The sequence below is a fragment of the Strongylocentrotus purpuratus genome, unplaced genomic scaffold (assembly GCF_000002235.5).
Source record: "Strongylocentrotus purpuratus isolate Spur 01 unplaced genomic scaffold, Spur_5.0 spur5_scaffold_9, whole genome shotgun sequence".
Lineage (NCBI taxonomy): Eukaryota > Metazoa > Echinodermata > Echinoidea > Camarodonta > Strongylocentrotidae > Strongylocentrotus > Strongylocentrotus purpuratus.
In genome coordinates this window covers 30,083,393-30,104,589 of record NW_022145615.1, presented here as the reverse complement: position 1 = coordinate 30,104,589, position 21,197 = coordinate 30,083,393, and the positions used below count along the sequence as shown (strand labels likewise).

Genomic DNA, 21,197 nt, shown 5'->3' with positions numbered 1-21,197 from the left:
CGCGACAACACACATCTTTATACACAATGCACAACGGCTCGAAACGGACAAAATGGCGCCTGGATGGACGGGTGTGCATGAGTGATTCCGGAGAACGAAGATTACAGTGACCTGGATGGGATGGTAGTGGCTATGCCTACGGAGTTTGAAAGAAATTGGGATAGGGGAAAGAACCTAGAGAGGGCTCGCAAGCACTGCGTGCAAAAACCAATGGGATTTGGTGCATGTTCGTCATTGCATACAATAACGACCATGAAATTCTCTTTCCAATGATACCATATACGGCCCATAAAGAGACATAAAGAGAGAGAGAAAAAACAATTTAACTCCGGTCATAATACAGATCCTGTACGTTTTCCGTCCATGCATTACACGCATTGTCTATGGGGCAAATCGGGTTCACGCTTTTGACCCCTAGAACGATCTTGATTGCAATGACGAACATGCAACTAATCCCATTTGTTTTTGCACGTAGTGCTTGCGAGCCCTTTCTAGGTTCTTTCCCCTATCCCAATTTCTTTCAAACATCGTAGGCATAGTCACTACCATCCCATCAAGGTCACTATTGAGGCCTTTCTTTCGCCCTACCTGTCTCCAATATTACAGAAGCTAAAGACTTCGTACAAATTGCTCTGGATAGTCCGAGAGAAGCTCTTTCGTTCGACACGTAGAAACACGGCGTCATTGCACGCACATCGTTGTGACACGATTGCATTTCTAGTTGCAATCAAGATCGTTCTGGGGGCCAAAAGCCTGAACCCGATATGCCCCATAGACAATGCGTGTAATGCATGGGCGGAAAACGTACAGGATCTGTATTATGACCGGAGTTAAATTGTTTTTTCTCTCTCTCTTTATGTCTCTTTATGGGCCGTATTTGGTATCATTAGAAAGAAAATTTCATGGTTGTTATTGCAAACCACTCTTTTTTTTTCTATGATAATCCTATCGAAACACATGATGTAAAATAGATTTATAGGACAAAATGGCGTCTTAAATGGCCCCCTTGACCAATTTTAAAAATCCGGCCAAGAGGTGCCCTGCGTATTGGAACTCGGCATGTCACTGCAAATTTTCAAGGAAAAAAAAGGACGTTTAAGGGGCGAAAAGCAGTCTGAAAAAATGACGTCATAGCCGATACGTGTTAGATTCGGGCGGAAACTCGGCGGAATTCGTGTAGTGATCTTTGTTCAAATGCGATTTATTCACAATTTTCTGTGTGAACATATACTATACTTGGTATCATTCGAAAGGGCACTTCATTGCGGTCAGTTTGACACCATTGTTATCTTCGCGCAATGTATTGCACGCATTTAACGCGCTATCACGCAATGCATAGTAAATACATCATTTTTTGAGATAACTTTGCGCTGACATAATCAAATTTTACCAAACTTTGCGGACAGTTGTCACGTATATAAATACATGTGTGTGCCAAGTTTTATTGACGTAGGTCAAAGGATCGTAATTTTAGAGCAAGTTGAAGTTATTTTGGAATTTTCTTGAAAATGGCGAATTTGGAGGGCAATTTTCTCAAATTTGGTCAGTGATAGGGTATATAATTTTGTATATGGCTGGAAAGGGCATATCTTCAAGTATCTAAATCCAAAAAAGGGTACGGGTTTGCCAAGCCATTATGGAGATACGGCCACAGAGAGAAAGCCAATTCCCAGAACTTTAGAGGGCGCTATTTATGTTGTGCAAAGTCATTGGAGCGTGAAATTTGGCATGGCTATGTGCAATTATGAGATAAGGATACTGTGAGATTTAAATACAAAACGGAATTTATATGAGAAAGTTATGGCAGTTTTAGATTATTTAGGTGTCAATTTTTCAAGAATTTGAGAGATAGTTGACGGAGTCGGTTTCAGATTTGAATTTTGAGTATGAAGATGGCATTTTGAAGGGCAGGTTATACGTCGCAGATAAAAGAACATCTCTTGGACTATCTAGAGGAATTTGTTAGAAATGTGTAGGATCTAGGATAGTGGAGATAGGAAGGAAGAAAGAAAGGCCTTAAAATGGACCAGAAACGGACAAAATGGCGCCTGGACGGTTATGCATGAGTGATTTCGAAAATCGAAGAATGTAGTGACCTTGAAGGGATGTTAGAGACTATGCCTATGAAATGTGAAAGGAAAAGGACATGAGAAAAGCACCTAACTAGGAATAACAAACATTACGTGCAAAACGAATGCGATTTCCTGACGATAAGGAAAAGGAAAAGGAGGAAAAGGAGAATATTAATGGGGCAGAATGTGAACGAAAACAAGGCAATGACGAACCTTCGTCATTGCCTTGTTTTCGTTCACATTCTTCTTATTGCAATGACGACCCTTCGTCATTGCCTTGTTTTCGTTCACATTCTTCTTATTAATATTTGCAATGACGACCTTCGTCATTGCCTTGTTTTCGTTCACATTCTGCCCCATTAATATTCTCCTTTTCCTCCTTTTCCTTATCCTTATCGTCAGGAAATCGCATTCGTTTTGCACGTAATGTTTGTTATTCCTAGTTAGGTGCTTTCCTCATGTCCTTTTCCTTTCAAATTTCATAGGCATAGTCTGTAACATCCCTTCAAGGTCACTACATTCTTCGATTTTCGAAGTCACTCATGCATAACCGTCCAGGCGCCATTTTGTCCGTTTCTGGTCCATTTTAAGGCCTTTCTTTCTTCCTTCCTATCTCCACTATCCTAGATCCTATAAACTTCTAACAAATTCCTCTAGATAGTCTAAGAGATGTTCTTTAATCTGCGACGTATAACCTGCCCTTCAAAATGCCGTCTTCATACTCAAAATTCAAATCTGAAACCGACTCCGTCAACTATCTCTCAAATTCTTGAAAAATTGACCCCTAAATAATCTAAAACTGCCATAACTTTCTCATATAAATTCCGTTTTGCATTTAAATCTCACAGTATCTTTATCTCATAATTGCATATAGCCATGCCATATTTCACGCTCCAATGGCTTTGCACAACATAAATAGCGCCCTCTAAAGTTCTGGGAATTGGCTTTCTCTCTGTGGCCGTATCTCCATAATGGCTTGGCAAACCCGTACCCTTTTTTGGATTTAGATACTTGAAGATATGCCCTTTCCAGCCATATACAAAATCATATACCCTATCACTGACCAAATTTGAGAAAATTGCCCTCCAAATTCGCCATTTTCAAGAAAATTGAGAAATAACTTCAACTTGCTCTAAACCAGCGATCTTTATACCTACATCAATGAAACTTGGCAGACACATGTATCCATATACGTGACAACTGTCTGTAAAGTTTAGTAAATTGTAATGCCCTCTTCGCCAAGTTATCGCCCAAAATGATGAATTTACTATGCTTTACGTAATAGCGCGTTTGATGCGTGCAGTACGTTTTGCGCAAATGGCAATGGTTTCAAACTGACCGCAATGAAGTGCCCTTTCGAATGATACCAAATATAGTATATTTTCACACAGAAAATTGTGAGTAAATCGCATTGAACAAAGGTCACTACACGAATTCCGCCGAGTTTCCGCCCGAATCTAACACGTATCGGCTATGACGTCATTTTTTTCAGACTGCTTTTCGCCCCTTAAATGTCCTTTTTTTTCCTTGAAAATTTGCAGTTGCATGCCGAGTTCCAATACGCAGGGCACCTCTTGGCCGGATTTTTGAAATTGGTCAAGGGGGCCATTCAAGACGCCATTTTGTTCTATAAATCTATTTTACATCACGTGTTTCGATAGGATTATCATAAAAAAAAGAGAGTGGTTTACAGTAACAACCATGAAATTCTCTTTCTAATGATACCAAATACGGCCCATAAAGAGACATAAAGAGAGAGAGAAAAAACAATTTAACTCCGGTCATAATACAGATCCTGTACGTTTTCCGGCCATGAATTACACGCATTGTCTATGGGGCATATCGGGTTCATGCTTTTGGCCCCCAGAACGATCTTCATTGCAATGACGAACATGCACCGAATCCCATTGGTTTTTGCACGCAGTGCTTGCGAGCCCTTTCTAGGTTCCTTCCCCTATCCCAATTTCTTTCAAGCTTCGTATAGGCATAGCCACTACCATCGCATCAAGGTCACTGTTGAGGCCTTTCTTTCGCCCTACCTATCTCCAATATCACAGAAGCTACAGACTTCGTACAAATTGCTCTGGATAGTGCGAGAGAAGCTCTTTCGTTTGACACGTAGAAACATGGCGTCATTGCACGCACATCGTTTTGAGACGATTGCATTTCTAGTCTTAGTTCTTCTTGTCGTCCGGAATCCCATTCATTTTGCACGTAGTGCTTGTTATTCCTAGTTAGGTGCTTTCCTCATGTCCTTTTCCTTTCAAATTTCATAGGCATAGTCTCTAACATCTTATCAAGGTCACTACATTTTTCGATTCTCGAAATCACTCATGCATAACCGTCCAGGCGCCATTTTGTCCGTGTCTGGTCCATTTTAAGGCCTTTCTTTCTTCCTTCCTATCTCCACTATCCTAGATCCTACACATTTCTAACAAATTTCTCTAGATAGTCTAAGAGATGTTCTTTCATCTGCGACGTATAACCTGACCTTCAAAATGCCATCTTCGTACTCAAAATTCAAATCTGAAACTGACTGCGTCAAAAATCTCTCAAATTCTTAAAAAATGGACCCCTAAAAATCTAAAACTGCCATAACTTTCTCATATAAATTCCGTTTTGTGTTTAAATCTCACATTATCCTTATCTCATAATTGCACATAGCCATGCCAAATTTCATGCTCCAATGACTATGCAAAACATAAATAGCGCCCTCTAAAGTTCTGGGAATTGGCTTTCTCTCTGTGGCCGTATCTCCATAATGGCTTGGCAAACCCGTACCCTTTTTTGGATTTAGATACTTGAAGATATGCCCTTTCCAGCCATATACAAAATTATATACCCTATAACTGACCAAATATGAGAAAATTGCCCTCCAAATTCGCCATTTTCAAGAAAATTGAGAAATAACTTCAGCTTGCTCTAAACCGGCGATCTTTATACCTACATCAATGAAACTTGGCAGACACATGTATCCATATACGTGACAACTGTCTGCTAAGTTTGGTAAATTGTAATGCCCTATTCGCCAAGTTATCGCCAAAAATGATGAATTTACTATGCTTTACGTATTAGCGCGTTTGATGCGTGCAGTACGTTTTGCGCAGATGACAATGGTGTCAAACTGACCGCACTGAAGTGCCCTTTCGAATGATACCAAGTATGGTATATGTTCACGCACAAAATTGTGAGTAAATCACATTTGAACAAGTACGAATTCCGCCGAGTTTCCATGACGTCATTTGTTAAGACTGTTATTCGGTTGTGTTAGTATGGGCGGCCGTTCGTGCCAAAGCACGCGTCGTAACATGTTCATCATGCACCAAGTCATATTGGTTTTGCACGCAGTGCTTGCGAGCCCTTTCTAGATCCCTTCCTCTACTCCAATTCCCTTCAAAATTCCTAGGCGTAGTCTCTAGCATTCCTTCAAGGTCACTAAATTCTTCGTTCTCCGGAAACCCTCATGCGTGACCGTCCAGGCACCAATTTTTCCGTTTCGGGCCGTTTTGGTGACCTTTCTTTCGCCCTAACTATCTCCACTATCACAGAAGCTACAGACTTCTTTCATATTGCTCTGGATAGTCCGAGAGTAGCTCCTTCGTTTGACACGTAGAAACACGGCGTCATTGCACGCACATCGTTGTGACACGATTGCATTTCTAGTATTCTCCTTATATTCCTCGTCAGAAAATCGCATTCGTTTTGCACGTAGTGTTTGTGATTCCTAGTTAGGTGCTTTCCTCATGTCCATTCCATTTCAAATTTCATAGGCATAGTCTCTAGCATCTCATCAAGGTCACCTACTTTTTCGATTTTCGAAATCACTCATGCATGACCGTCCAGGCGCCATTTTGTCCGTTTCTGGTCCATTTTAAGGCCTTTCTTTCTTCCTTCCTATCTCCACTATCCTAGATCCTACAAACTTCTAACAAATTCCTCTAGAAAATCAAAGAGATGTTCTTTCATCTGCGACGTATGACTTGACCTTCAAAATGCCATCTTCGTACTCAAAATTTAAATCTGAAACTGACTCCGTCAAAAATCTCTCAAATTCTTGAAAAATGAACCCCTAAAAATCTAAAACTGCCATAACTTTCTCATATAAATTCCGTTTTGTATTTAAATCTCACATTATCCTTATCTCATAATTGCACATAGCCATGCCAAATTTCATGCTCCAATGGCTATGCAAAACATAAATAGCGCCCTCTAAAGTTCTGGGAATTGGCTTTCTTTCTGTGGCCGTATCTCCATAATGGCTTGGCAAACCCGTACCCTTTTTTGGATTTAGATACTTGACGATATGCCCTTTCCAGCCATATACAAAATTATATACCCTATCACTGACCAAATTTGAGAAAATTGCCCTCCAAATTCGCCATTTTCAAGAAAATTGAGAAATAACTTCAACTTGCTCTAAACCGGCGATCTTTATACCTACATCAAAGAAACTTGGCAGACACATGTATCCATATACGTGACAACTGTCTGCTAAGTTTAGTAAATTGTAATGCCCTCTTCGCCAAGTTATCGCCCGAAATGATGAATTTACTATGCTTTACGTACTAGCGCGTTTGATGCGTGCAGAACGTTTTGCGCAGATGACACTGGTTTCAAACTGACCGCACTGAAGTGCCCTTTCGGATGATACCAAGTATGGTATATGTTCACGCAGAAAATTGTGAGTAAATCGCATTTGAACAAGGGTCACTATACGAATTCCGCCGAGTTTCCGCCCTATTATAACACGTTTCGGCCATGACGTCATTTTTTAAGACTGTTATTTGGTTGTGTTAGTATGGGCGGCCGTCCGTGCCAAAGCACGCGTCGCAACATGTTCACCATGCACCAAGTCCTATTGGTTTTGCACGCAGTGCTTGCGAGCCCTTTCTAGATCCCTTCCTCTACTCCAACTCCCTTCAAAATTCGTAGGCGCAGTCTCTAGCATTCCTTCAAGGTCACTAGATTCTTCGTTCTCCTGAAACCCTCATGCGTGACCGTCCAGGCACCATTTTTTCCGTTTCGGGCCGTTTTGATGACCTTTCTTTCGCCCTGACTATCTCCACTATCACAGAAGCTACCAACTTCTTACATATTGCTCTGGATAGTAACAGTCAGAGAGTACCTCCTTCGTTTGACACGTAGAAACATGGCGTCATTGCACACACATCGTTGTGACACGATTGCATTTCTAGTTAATATTCTTACTTCTTTGCAATGACGATCTTCGTCATTGCCTTGTTTTCGTTCACATTATTAATATTCTTACTTCTTCTTCCTCTTCTTGTCGTCCGGAATCCCATTCGCTTTGCACGTAGTGCTTGTTATTCCTATCCAGGTCCTTTTCTCTTGCTCGATTCCTTTCAAACTTCGTAGGCGTAATCTCTGATATCCAATCTAGGTCACCTACTTTTTCGTTTTCTGAAATCACTCATGCGTAAACGTCCAGGCGCCATTTTGTCCGTTTCTGGTCCATTTTAAGGCCTTTCTATCTTCCTTCCTATCTCCACTATCCTAGATCCTACAAACTTCTAACAAATTCCTCTAGATATTCTAAGAGATGTTCTTTCATCTGCGACGTATAACCTGCCCTTCAAAATGCCATCTTCATACTCAAAATTCAAATCTGAAACCGACTCCGTCAACAACCTCTCAAATTCTTGAAAAATGGACCCCTAAATAATCTAAAACTGCCATAACTTTCTCATATAAATTTTGTTTTGTATTTAAATCCTACAGTATCTTTATCTCATAATTGCGCACAGCCATGCCAAATTTCACGCTCCAATGGCTTTGCACAACATAAATAGCGCCCTCTAAAGTTCTGAGAATTGGCTTTCTCTCTGTGGCCGTATCTCCATAATGGCTTGGCAAACCCGTACCCTTTTTTGGATTTAGATACTTGAAGATATGCCCTTTCCAGCCATATACAAAATTATATACCCTATCACTGACCAAATTTGAGAAAATTGCCCTCCAAATTCGCCATTTTCAAGAAAATTGAGAAATAACTTCAACTTGCTCTAAACCGGCGATCTTTATACCTACGTTAATGAAACTTGGCAGACACATGTATCCATATACGTGACAACTGTCTGTTAAGTTTAGTAAATTGTAATGCCTTCTTCGCCAAGTTATCGCCCAAAATGATGAATTTACTATGCTTTACGTAATAGCGCGTTTGATGCGTGCAGTATGTTTTGCGCAGATGACAATGGTTTCAAACTGACTGCACTGAAGTGCCCTTTCGAATGATACCAAGTATGGTATATGTTCACGCAGAAAAATGTGAGTAAATCGCATTTGAACAAGGGTCACTATACGAATTCCGCCGAGTTTCCGCCCTTTTATAACACGTTTCGGCCATGACGTCATTTTTAAGACTGTTATCCGAGTTTCCGCCCGAATCTAACACGTATCGACTATGACGTCATTTTTTCAGACTGCTTTTCGCCCCTTAAACGTCCTTTTTTTTCCTTGAAAGTTTGCAGTGACATGCCGAGTACCAATACGCAGGGCACCTCTTGGCCGGATTTTTGAAATTGGTTAAGGGGGCCATTTAAGACGCCATTTTGTCCTATAAATCTATTTTACATCACGTGTCTCGATAGGATTATCATAGAAAATAAGAGAGTGGTTTACAATAACAACCATGAAATTCTCTTTCTAATGATACCAAATACGGCCCATAAAGAGACGTGAAGAGAGAGAGAAAAAACAATGTAACTCCGGTCATAATACAGATCCTGTACGTTTTCCGCTCATGCATGACACGCATTGTCTATGGGGCATATTGGGTTCACGCTTTTGACCCCCAGAACGATCTTGATTGCAATGACGAACATGCACCAAATCCCCTTGGTTTTTGCACGCAGTGCTTGCGAGCTCTTTCTACGTCCTTTCCCCTATCCCAATTTCTTTCAAACTTCGTAGGCATAGTACCATCCCATCAAGGTCACTGTTGAGGCCTTTCTTTCGCCCACCTATCTCCACTATCACAGAAGCTACAGACTTCGTGCAAATTGCTCTGGATGGTCCGAGAGAAGCTCTTTCGTTTGACATGTAGAAACATGGCGTCATTGCACGCACATCGTTGTGACACGATTGCATTTCTAGTTGCAATGACGACCTTCGTCATTGCCTTGTTTTCGTTCACATTCTGCCCCATTAATATTCTCCTTTTCCTCCTTTTCCTTTTCCTTATCGTCAGGAAATCGCATTCGTTTTGCACGTAATGTTTGTTATTCCTAGTTAGGTGCTTTTCTCATGTCCTTTTCCTTTCACATTTCATAGGCATAGTCTCTAACATCCCTTCAAGGTCACTACATTCTTCGATTTTCGAAATCACTCATGCATAACCGTCCAGGCGCCATTTTGTCCGTTTCTGGTCCATTTTAAGGCCTTTCTTTCTTCCTTCCTATCTCCACTATCCTAGATCCTACACATTTCTAACAAATTCCTCTAGATAGTCCAAGAGATGTTCTTTTATCTGCGACGTATAACCTGCCCTTCAAAATGCCATCTTCATACTCAAAATTCAAATCTGAAACCGACTCCGTCAACTATCTCTCAAATTCTTGAAAAATTGACACCTAAATAATCTAAAACTGCCATAACTTTCTCATATAAATTCCGTTTTGTATTTAAATCTCACAGTATCCTTATCTCATAATTGCACATAGCCATGCCAAATTTCACGCTCCAATGACTTTGCACAACATAAATAGCGCCCTCTAAAGTTCTGGGAATTGGCTTTCTCTCTGTGGCCGTATCTCCATAATGGCTTGGCAAACCCGTACCCTTTTTTGGATTTAGATACTTGAAGATATGCCCTTTCCAGCCATATACAAAATTATATACCCTATCACTGACCAAATTTGAGAAAATTGCCCTCCAAATTCGCCATTTTCAAGAAAATTCCAAAATAACTTCAACTTGCTCTAAAATTACGATCCTTTGACCTACGTCAATAAAACTTGGCACACACATGTATTTATATACGTGACAACTGTCCGCAAAGTTTGGTAAAATTTGATTATGTCAGCGCAAAGTTATCTCAAAAAATGATGTATTTACTATGCATTGCGTGATAGCGCGTTAAATGCGTGCAATACATTGCGCGAAGATAACAATGGTGTCAAACTGACCGCAATGAAGTGCCCTTTCGAATGATACCAAGTATAGTATATGTTCACACAGAAAATTGTGAATAAATCGCATTTGAACAAAGATCACTACACGAATTCCGCCGAGTTTCCGCCCGAATCTAACACGTATCGGCTATGACGTCATTTTTTCAGACTGCTTTTCGCCCCTTAAACGTCCTTTTTTTTCCTTGAAAATTTGCAGTGACATGCCGAGTTCCAATACGCAGGGCACCTCTTGGCCGGATTTTTAAAATTGGTCAAGGGGGCCATTTAAGACGCCATTTTGTCCTATAAATCTATTTTACATCATGTGTTTCGATAGGATTATCATAGAAAAAAAAAGAGTGGTTTGCAATAACAACCATGAAATTTTCTTTCTAATGATACCAAATACGGCCCATAAAGAGACATAAAGAGAGAGAGAAAAAACAATTTAACTCCGGTCATAATACAGATCCTGTACGTTTTCCGCCCATGCATTACACGCATTGTCTATGGGGCATATCGGGTTCAGGCTTTTGGCCCCCAGAACGATCTTGATTGCAACTAGAAATGCAATCGTGTCACAACGATGTGCGTGCAATGACGCCGTGTTTCTACGTGTCGAACGAAAGAGCTTCTCTCGGACTATCCAGAGCAATTTGTACGAAGTCTTTAGCTTCTGTAATATTGGAGACAGGTAGGGCGAAAGAAAGGCCTCAATAGTGACCTTGATGGGATGGTAGTGACTATGCCTACGATGTTTGAAAGAAATTGGGATAGGGGAAAGAACCTAGAAAGGGCTCGCAAGCACTACGTGCAAAAACAAATGGGATTAGTTGCATGTTCGTCATTGCAATCAAGATCGTTCTAGGGGTCAAAAGCGTGAACCCGATTTGCCCCATAGACAATGCGTGTAATGCATGGACGGAAAACGTACAGGATCTGTATTATGACCGGAGTTAAATTGTTTTTTCTCTCTCTCTTTATGTCTCTTTATGGGCCGTATATGGTATCATTGGAAAGAGAATTTCATGGTCGTTATTGTATGCAATGACGAACATGCACCAAATCCCATTGGTTTTTGCACGCAGTGCTTGCGAGCCCTCTCTAGGTTCTTTCCCCTATCCCAATTTCTTTCAAACTCCGTAGGCATAGCCACTACCATCCCATCCAGGTCACTGTAATCTTCGTTCTCCGGAATCACTCATGCACACCCGTCCATCCAGGCGCCATTTTGTCCGTTTCGAGCCGTTGTGCATTGTGTATAAAGATGTGTGTTGTCGCGTATCAATAGTAACATAGGCCTACATGTAACAAAGATATCACTCACAGCTCCCATTCATTTTCCAATAAGAGCGTTGTATTGCCATCTTTCTTCATGTCATTATTTACTCAATCTGTTTAGTGTTTCAAGGTTTGTTTTCTCTTACTACCTTTCTAATGGTATTGTTTGGTTTAATCGATCAATTTATCTTGTTTATTTTAATATTTCATTATCATTAGGGCCTATGTTTTCCTATCATATCATTTCTTATTATTATATTTGCTCATACTATTTTTTGCTTTCATCCTTGCGATTTTGTCTTTCTATCTTTTTCTATATATATGTCTATGTTTCAGTATCTTTCAGGATGTTATTTTTGTTGTCATCATATAAACAAAAAAAGAGGGTTTTGATGCTCATAATTCAGCAAAGGGGTTTGTATATTATGAATAGTGACTAACGGTGACCCTTATGAATATTGTTTTTTAATCTAAACTATGAATAGTCATTGTTATGTCCCTTTCCCGAATAGTGACCCTTGTGGATAGTGGTCCTTATGTATATTCTAAATAGCAACCTATTTGTATGATATGAATAGCAGTTTGCTAGTATATGGTAGAAGTGCATTATGAATAATGACATTGATGAATAATGATCCTTATTGATAGCGAGGTTGTCCCGTTTAAATTGCCATTGTCATCCCTTCCCCCTCCACATACACACTCTATCGCTCATTTACTCTCGTTATTTTCCCTCTCATTCCGTCATCTATCTTCTTTTCTATATAATTCCATTTAAATATTCTTTCTTTTTCATATTCACATCTTTCTTTCATAAATGTTTCTCTCATTTCCATGCCATTCTACTACTTCTATTCTTTTATAAATATTTTTCTCATTTCCATATCACAATTACTACAAAAATAGAAATAAACAATTACCACAATAATAATAATTTTAATAAAAGCAATAATAATGATATTTAGTCTCCAACAAATGAAAAAAATACTGCAATTACATCACAGTTGAATGGCTAATTTGCCAATTTGAGATTCCCATATGTCTTTTGACAAATTACTAGGATGTAACTTTTCATGTGCATAATTATGGTCCTAATCAAATATCTAAACCACAAAAGGGATAGTCAATATTGTATACCTTTTAGCGGTTTTTAAATCATGCAAATTTAACTTACTTATAACAAGTATTACAGAAAAGAATGCATACAAATAAATTAGTCACAGTGCCATTATCAGTTGTGTAAGGTTGTTTTATTCCAATCATGTCCATTGCTGGAGATAATATCAAATCACCGGTGCTTGATGGATGAAATACAGATAAGCTCATTGGTCAAAGTGCAAAGAGCCATCCATCTACCAAAGATGTAAAATGAGGAACCTGCAGTAGAAGAAAAGAAAAAAAGGTGTGTGCTATGAATTTTCACTTCATTATTTTTTTGCATTTCATTTTTGCTTTCATTTTCTACAACCATGTATGTGTATGATCTAAAAGTAAACTCAATTTGCAATAACAAGTTGTTCTGAAGAACAGCAAAATATTTGAAATACAATTTTCTCTCAACTTCCTTTAAGTGCACCATGATAGATATTGGCACAAGATAACCACCTGTCAGTGACCACACTAATCCCTCTAATCCCTCCTCGCCCGATCTAGTGCAGAGGGGCATTAATACTCACTCTTTAGGGATCATAGAAGTAGATGAACCCCCTGGGTTGACAGTTAAGAAATCATTCCAACCCCCCTCTACACCACCAGCGTGCTTCTCAATGAAGAACTTGAGGGGAGTAGACTTGGACTCCTCCACGGTACAGGGAGTGTTCACATTGCCTGAGATGTTGAAGAGTTTGGTGGCCTGGTTGCGTTCACATCTGAAGCCAGCGAAACCACAGAGCTCCCCTTCTGCAGATGATCTAAAAGTTAGCATAATGGGGAAGAAACAGAGATTGAAAATTCTCAAAGTTCCTGCAAAGATGCTTGTTGACAGGATTATACATACCTAAGCGGTGCCCATTGGTCCCTCATGATCCTCTTTTTCTAATGTTAATAAAGAGCTGAGTTGATGAGATAACCACCTATCAGTGACCACATTAATCCCTCTAATCCCTCCTGGCCATCTAGTGCAGAGGGGCATTAATACTCACTCTTTAGGGATCATAGAAGTAGATGAACCCCCTGGGTTGACAGTTAAGAGGTCATTCCAACCCCCCTCTACACCACCAGCGTGCTTCTCAATGAAGAACTTGAGGGGAGTAGACTTGGACTCCTCCACGGTACAGGGAGTGTTCACATTGCCTGAGAAGTTGAAGAGTTTGGTGGCCTGGTTGCGTTCACATCTGAAGCCAGCGAAACCACAGAGCTCCCCTTCTGCAGATGATCTGAAAGTTAGCATAATGGGGAAGAAACAGAGATTGAAAATTCTCAAAGTTCCTGCAAAGATGCTTGTTGACAGGATTATGCATACCTAAGCGGTGCCCATTGGTCCCTCATGATCCTCTTTTTCTAATGTTAATAAAGAGCTGAGTTGATGAGATAACCACCTATCAGTGACCACATTAATCCCTCTAATCCCTCCTGGCCATCTAGTGCAGAGGGGCATTAATACTCACTCTTTAGGGATCATAGAAGTAGATGAACCCCCTGGGTTGACAGTTAAGAGGTCATTCCAACCCCCCTCTACACCACCAGCGTGCTTCTCAATGAAGAACTTGAGGGGAGTAGACTTGGACTCCTCCACGGTACAGGGAGTGTTCACATTGCCTGAGTTGTTGAAGAGTTTGGTGGCCTGGTTGCGTTCACATCTGAAGCCAGCGAACCACAGAGCTCCCCTTCTGCAGATGATCTGAAAGTTAGCATAATGGGGAAGAAACAGAGATTGAAAATTCTCAAAGTTCCTGCAAAGATGCTTGTTGACAGGATTATGCATACCTAAGCGGTGCCCATTGGTCCCTCATGATCCTCTTTTTCTAATGTTAATAAAGAGCTGAGTTGATGAGATAACCACCTATCAGTGACCACATTAATCCCTCTAATCCCTCCTGGCCATCTAGTGCAGAGGGGCATTAATACTCACTCTTTAGGGATCATAGAAGTAGATGAACCCCCTGGGTTGACAGTTAAGAGGTCATTCCAACCCCCCTCTACACCACCAGCGTGCTTCTCAATGAAGAACTTGAGGGGAGTAGACTTGGACTCCTCCACGGTACAGGGAGTGTTCACATTGCCTGAGAAGTTGAAGAGTTTGGTGGCCTGGTTGCGTTCACATCTGAAGCCAGCGAACCACAGAGCTCCCCTTCTGCAGATGATCTGAAAGTTAGCATAATGGGGAAGAAACAGAGATTGAAAATTCTCAAAGTTCCTGCAAAGATGCTTGTTGACAGGATTATGCATACCTAAGCGGTGCCCATTGGTCCCTCATGATCCTCTTTTTGTTATGTTAATTAAGAGCTGAGTTGATGAGATAACCACCTGTCAGTGACCACTCTAATCCCTCTAATCCCTCCTCGCCCGATCTAGTGCAGAGGGGCATTAATACTCACCCTAACCCTTCTGCAGATGATCTGAAAGTTAGCATAATGGGGAAGAAACAGAGATTGAAAATTCTCAAAGTTCCTGCAAAGATGCTTGTTGACAGGATTATGCATACCTAAGCGGTGCCCATTGGTCCCTCATGATCCTCTTTTTGTTATGTTAATTAAGAGCTGAGTTGATGAGATAACCACCTGTCAGTGACCACTCTAATCCCTCTAATCCCTCCTCGCCCGATCTAGTGCAGAGGGGCATTAATACTCACCCTTTAGGGATCATAGAAGTAGATGAACCCCCTGGGTTGACAGTTAAGAGGTCATTCCAACCCCCCTCTACACCACCAGCGTGCTTCTCAATCAAGAACTTGAGGGGGGTAGACTTGGACTCCTCCACGGTACAGGGAGTGTTCACATTGCCTGATACAATTTAGCACTAAAAATAAAGCTTGTATTACTTTCCTTGTTGACAAATATGCAGTAATGCTAAACTAGGATCTTAATACATTCATGATAACTATAGTAAGTTGGTACAATACAAATATCTTGCAAATCAAACCCTCTTATGTAAACATGGTCTATTATAGTTCCTCTTTCTGTTGTTGAATTGGTTACAAATTGCTTATATCCATAACCAATGAAAAACTTTACTAAACAAGAACTTTGTGTATAATTTTCATTAAAATCTCCCATAATGATAACTTTTTGACTATGATTATGAGCTGTTTCTACCAAATTCTTCAAATGCAAAAGAAACACAGACATTTTGTATGAGGCTGGTCTATATATTACAACAAGTAGGACTGAAAACTTTGAAACTATGTGAATAGCAATATTTTCAATGTTATTTGTTAAATGTAATCTAGAAAATGATTTGGTAATTTTGCCGTAACATGACACTCCACCATGTGATTGTTGCCCAAGTTTGGTAGTTATTTCACTTGAATTATTATAAGCCATGTATCTTGGTTGATGGTAACTTTTGTAATCTGATAATTCTACATCCAAAGGAAAATACTCATCTTTCAGCCAGGTTTCTGTGAGGCAAATAAAGTCTGCATTCATATTTTGAATCTGTTTACAAAGGTCTTCAAAGTGTAATCTTAAACCTTGAACATTATGTAATATTATCATGTGCTCATAAGATAAGCTTGGTGTACATTGTGTCTCCAAAAAGTGAGGCATTTGTGCAATGGACTCAGAAATACTCTCATTACAATATATGTATTTAATATCAAACTCTTTCAAAGTCAGTCCTTTTAAAGATGTTAAACGGCTCAATCCCACATAAGCTTGGCCAGCACAAAAGATACCTTTCATATTAAATAAACACTTTTCCAAACTTAAACCTTGAACTTTGTGAATTGTTGAAGCATAGGCTAGCTTTAATGGAAATTGCAAGCGTTTAAAATTATCATGAACCTCCTCTACTTTTGCAATACGAACAGAATTTTCATAATCTTTAAATATCTTATTAGTCTTTCTAAATTTGGCACCAACTTTATCATTATCAAACTGCACATATATATACTTTAGTGTAAATGGTTCAGTTCCTTCAATAAATGCCTTTACAGTTCCAATTTGGCCATTACTTAAACCATCTGATGTATCTATGTTTCGTGTAAGGATAACCCTCACCCCAACTGCAATGGATAATTTTTCAGGTAATGTTACTTTTTCTTTTTTGTTTTTCTTTATAGAATTAGATTTAGGGTTGGAATCGACTGCTTTAGTAACTTTGATTTCTTTGAAATTTTTAGACAGCATATGTATATTGTGTGCATCAACATCTTTATTTTTAGGATAGATATGTAAAACATCATCTGTATATTCATGAGCCTCACAACTTCTTAAAAGTGATAGATCATGTTCATCTACATCTTCATTTCTTTTTCTTATGCGTAGTTTGTTCAGTAAATTTGCAAACTCAGCATCATCTTTCTGACGCATTATCTCGTCTAGTTCTATTATCTTGAAATTGTCATGCCATAACCTTGAATTAACAGATTCATTATACAAAGGTGTGCCTCCCACTGGAGCCAATTGATAAAAGTCTCCCACAGCAATAACACTTACATGACCAAAGTCACTAGACTTTCCTTTTATTTGTTGAAGACGTCCATGAATATAACCAAAGATATTCTGATCCACCATAGAAATTTCATCAATTATAACAATTTGAACTTGAGATAAGGTGTTTCGCAATGAACTAAGTCTCTCTTCAGTCAGTGGCACATAAGGTAAACGCATTCTAAGGGGGAGTGAGAAAGCACTATGGATTGTTAGACCTTGAATGTTAAAGGCTGCAACCCCAGTTGGTGCAACTTTCAAAACTACAATGGAATCAGGGTTTTCAGAAGTTTTTGCTAATATCCGTGTTGCTTCTGTATATATACATCGTACAAGATGTGATTTTCCAACACCAGCTCCTCCAGTAAGGAACACAAAAAAAGGGTCAATATTAGAGTCTAAAGTCTTATTAATACACCATTCTCTCACTTTGTAAAAGACTTCACATTGTTTAGTGTTCATGGATCTAAATAACGACATTTTATCTTGCTCTGACAATTTAGGTTCACGTAATTCAATCCTATGGTGTGAATCACTACTATCCTTCGTACATAAGTCAGGTACCGCAAACTCGCTATCACTCTCATATGTAACAGAGTCTTTGTCATTCTCTTCCTCAAGCCTACTTTTCTCTGATTCTGGACACAAGGTTGACCAAGCATCAATATCTTCTGGCATATTCTCAAGAAATTCCTTTGCTTTATCAAATGATTCTGCATCTTTTTCATAGAAAGCTTTATTTCTGGTAACTATTGTCCGAACCTTTTTAACTTTCAAATTAAGTTGCACACTTCCAAGAAAAAAGAACTGTTGATAACACTTAAACTCTGATGGCTTTAGTTCATCATTTGTTCTATAAGGTAAAAAAAGTTGAAGCATACTTTGATAAAACCTTTCAGTATTTGTCTCAACGTTAAATCTTGGATATCTAATGATAGCATTTTTCTTTGTTCTTTTCTGCACAAAACCATGTCCATTCAACAATTTATGAATATTCTCCTGTTGTTTTACTTGCTTGCCATACAAAACCCTGTAATCAGAACAGAAAGTTGCTAAACACATGAATTCAAACACTTCATTATGAGGACGATTCTTGTACCTGTCTACCTTGTTCTTGGCCCAAATATTATCATCATCATCTGATTTTGACTTAATGACTGACAATGGTAAACTTAATCTTGTTGGATTTTCACCCACCGGTATGAATTCTACTTTTCGTGAAAATTCCTTTAAACTGAGATCACACACTCTATACACAGCTTCTTGAGCGGAAACTTCTCTATTTTTAATAAAAGCATGGCCAAGTTCCTTCATACATGTTTTAGTATCGTTACCACCAGTTGATATTTCATCATGAACAGCTTGCAAAACCTTGCCCAATTCACGTTCTGATTTAGAAATGTAGGCTACTATATACTGAACACAAGCATATACATCACATACAAACTGTATATCACAATTAGCATTCCAAGCTCGCAATACATGTTTATTATATTGATTTACCCATACAGATTTTAAATTTCGACTATGTACAATAGATACCCTTTCTGCAACCATACAATATGCCTTTTCAAATTCCTCCTGTGATGTATTAAGCTCTTCAAACAATTCTTCTATACTATTGTATTCACTTGTAGCATCCCTCAATTTGTCTTTCACTGATGATACTAGATCCCTAGCTTTAGCCATAACAAATGGGTCTTTATCAGGTTTGGGTCTAACCACAAATGTTCTTTGTGAAGGAGGTCTAGGAAAATTAAAGCGACATTCTTTGCGCCCCTTTTTACAAGATTTAGAATGTTTTTTGCTATGCATTTGCACATGTTCTAGTATATCCTTCAACTCTTCATCCTCTTCTATTGTTGGTAAATGGCATGTAATGTATTTATCAACAAATTCTTTAACTCTTTCATCACTATCTGTGTCTAGTTTAGGAGCATTATCAATCCACACAAGCCCATGAATATGAGGACTTCCACGTAATTGAAATTCCACTCTAAAAAAAGAGTCTACTACTTTACCTATTGGTTTTGCTTTAGATTTAATAACATTTGTAACAAACAGATGAAATCTTTTGTCAAACATTCGAGCAGCAGTGACAGGATTACTTCTTAATACAGCACATTTCTCATTCCAATCCATCGTTTCCGCAGTCCTTGTAGTATCACCTTGTTGTTTTAAAATTGTATTTACTACCTCTGGCCATCTTAAATCAGCGCTTGAAAAGCTGACAAAAAAAGTTGGTATTCCCAGCTGACGAATCATTGCTAGTAAGTCTTTTTGAACTCTTTGCCAATATGGAGGTGTTCCTCTTACAGATGATAAGAATCTATAACCTCTATCAGACTTCAAAATTTTACTCAGTTCTTTATCATTTTTTAGCATAGAGGCTGTCACTTCATTATCGTGACTGGTCTTTTGACCACCTGTTCGTAAAGCTATAGATATACTAGACATTACATTTTCAATTTCACTAATGTATTGTGCATAAAATATATAGTCTGTATTTTGTGCAAATCTGTTATCTACATTCATTAATCGATTATGGAAATACCTTTTTAGTGAAATTTTCTGTTCACGTTTTTCATGATATGTATTAAGTCCTTGTGGAAAAAGGGTAGGAAATGTTTGAGCTTCAGTCCATAGATTAAATAAAATGCGTAAAGGAGTTGATCCTTCACATGGAGCAATACATAAAATATCAGCAAATTCTTCATCCAGTAATTGTTGTCCAATATTCACAGGTTGGAAACAAGAGTCAAGTGGTAATCCTCGTAACTTATCATCATCATCATCATCATCATCATCAATGACTTCTTCTTCATTTGATTCATTTTGTGTTTTCAGTTCGTCTGTTCCCTTTTTTTCATGTTTTTCATTATCTAATTCGACATTACAATTATCTTTCATGTTATTCTCATGAATATAATCATGTGCAACATGTATAGTTTCTTCTTGGAGACAAGAGTCAAGTGGTAATCCTCTTAGCTTATCATTATCCTCATGAATGGCTTCTTTATTTGTTTCATTTTGTGCTGTTTTATTCAAGACAAGTTTTTCTTCTTTAGCAATATCTAATTCTTCACCACATTCATCATTTTTTACAGCTTCAGAATTATCATCATTTACAACAGTTTCGCTTTCTTCAATATGTTCAATAGTCCACATAGCATCAATATCTATTGTATGATACCATTTATTATATTTTTTCAAATACTGCAAAGCATCCATGACATTTTTGGTATTGACATTACGATATTCATAATACCCTTTATACGACAGCTTTCTTTTGAGCTTGACACGTACTAATTGATCATCGCAAGGTTGTCTTGGAAGTACACTAACTCCTTTTGACATATTTGATGGTACACTGACTACAGGACCTTTTACAGAAAACTGTCCTCCCTTTGGTAAACAAACAATTTTCATGAAAGAAATATTTTGTGAAATCAAATGACATTCAAGGCTATTCAATTTCAGTAAAGTGTCCGGTATGTCATTCAATTGTAGATTATTAGTCCACGCTTCTGATGACACTATATTTTGTTTCAATTTTCGATGACATGTGTAACAAATCCACAATTTGCCTCGGCACAGTTTAATCATACAGTCTTTAGAACAAGAACTTGTACAAATGTGAAGGTACTTTTCAGATATGCATCTACTTATTTTATATTTCAATTTATGACATTGCAAAACTTGAGTACGAAACAATAATTTCAAACATACTGAACAAACGTATTCTGGTCCATTACAATGAAAGTTTTGGAACTTACTTATAACATCACTGATACTTTTCTTCTTATGATAACTTATTTTCTGTTTTCGCCGCAGTGCTGCAGAATAAGTGTGATCTAATCGATACTTTAGTCTTAGTGCACACAATTTTTTTGCTCTGAACAATACATTCCTAAGGTATTTCTCTTTGCAACCTTGGTAAAATCTCAAATTCTTCTTTTGTCTAACCTGCAATTGTGATTTTTGTAGCATATAATTTCTATGCAAAGCATTGCATTTATACTTGATACGATGATACATATTATGACTTAGTCTAAAATTTGCATCAGTGTTATACTTCAAAAATATTGCTCTCTTCTTCCTTGATTGATATATATCATTAG

The 21,197-nt window shown here is 38.5% G+C and overlaps 1 long non-coding RNA gene across 3 annotated transcripts; it reads right to left on the bottom strand.

The window, feature by feature from the left end:
• Positions 1 to 12,713: 12,713 nt before the first annotated feature.
• On the bottom strand, positions 12,714 to 19,394 carry LOC105444328. 3 transcript variants are annotated; one of them, XR_004062433.1, is made up of 5 exons: positions 15,043 to 15,180; positions 14,556 to 14,788; positions 13,627 to 13,860; positions 13,162 to 13,395; positions 12,714 to 12,862 (listed from the first exon to the last, which is right to left on the bottom strand). It is a non-coding gene; the product is annotated as an uncharacterized LOC105444328 (long non-coding RNA). The 3 variants fall into 3 exon arrangements; XR_004062431.1 differs by lacking the exons at positions 12,714 to 12,862; positions 13,162 to 13,395; positions 13,627 to 13,860; positions 15,043 to 15,180 and adding an exon at positions 15,276 to 19,394 and having other exon boundaries at positions 14,678 to 14,788; XR_004062432.1 differs by lacking the exons at positions 12,714 to 12,862; positions 13,162 to 13,395; positions 13,627 to 13,860; positions 14,556 to 14,788; positions 15,043 to 15,180 and adding exons at positions 15,027 to 15,042; positions 15,276 to 19,394.
• Between the last annotated feature and the right edge of the window lie 1,803 nt (positions 19,395 to 21,197).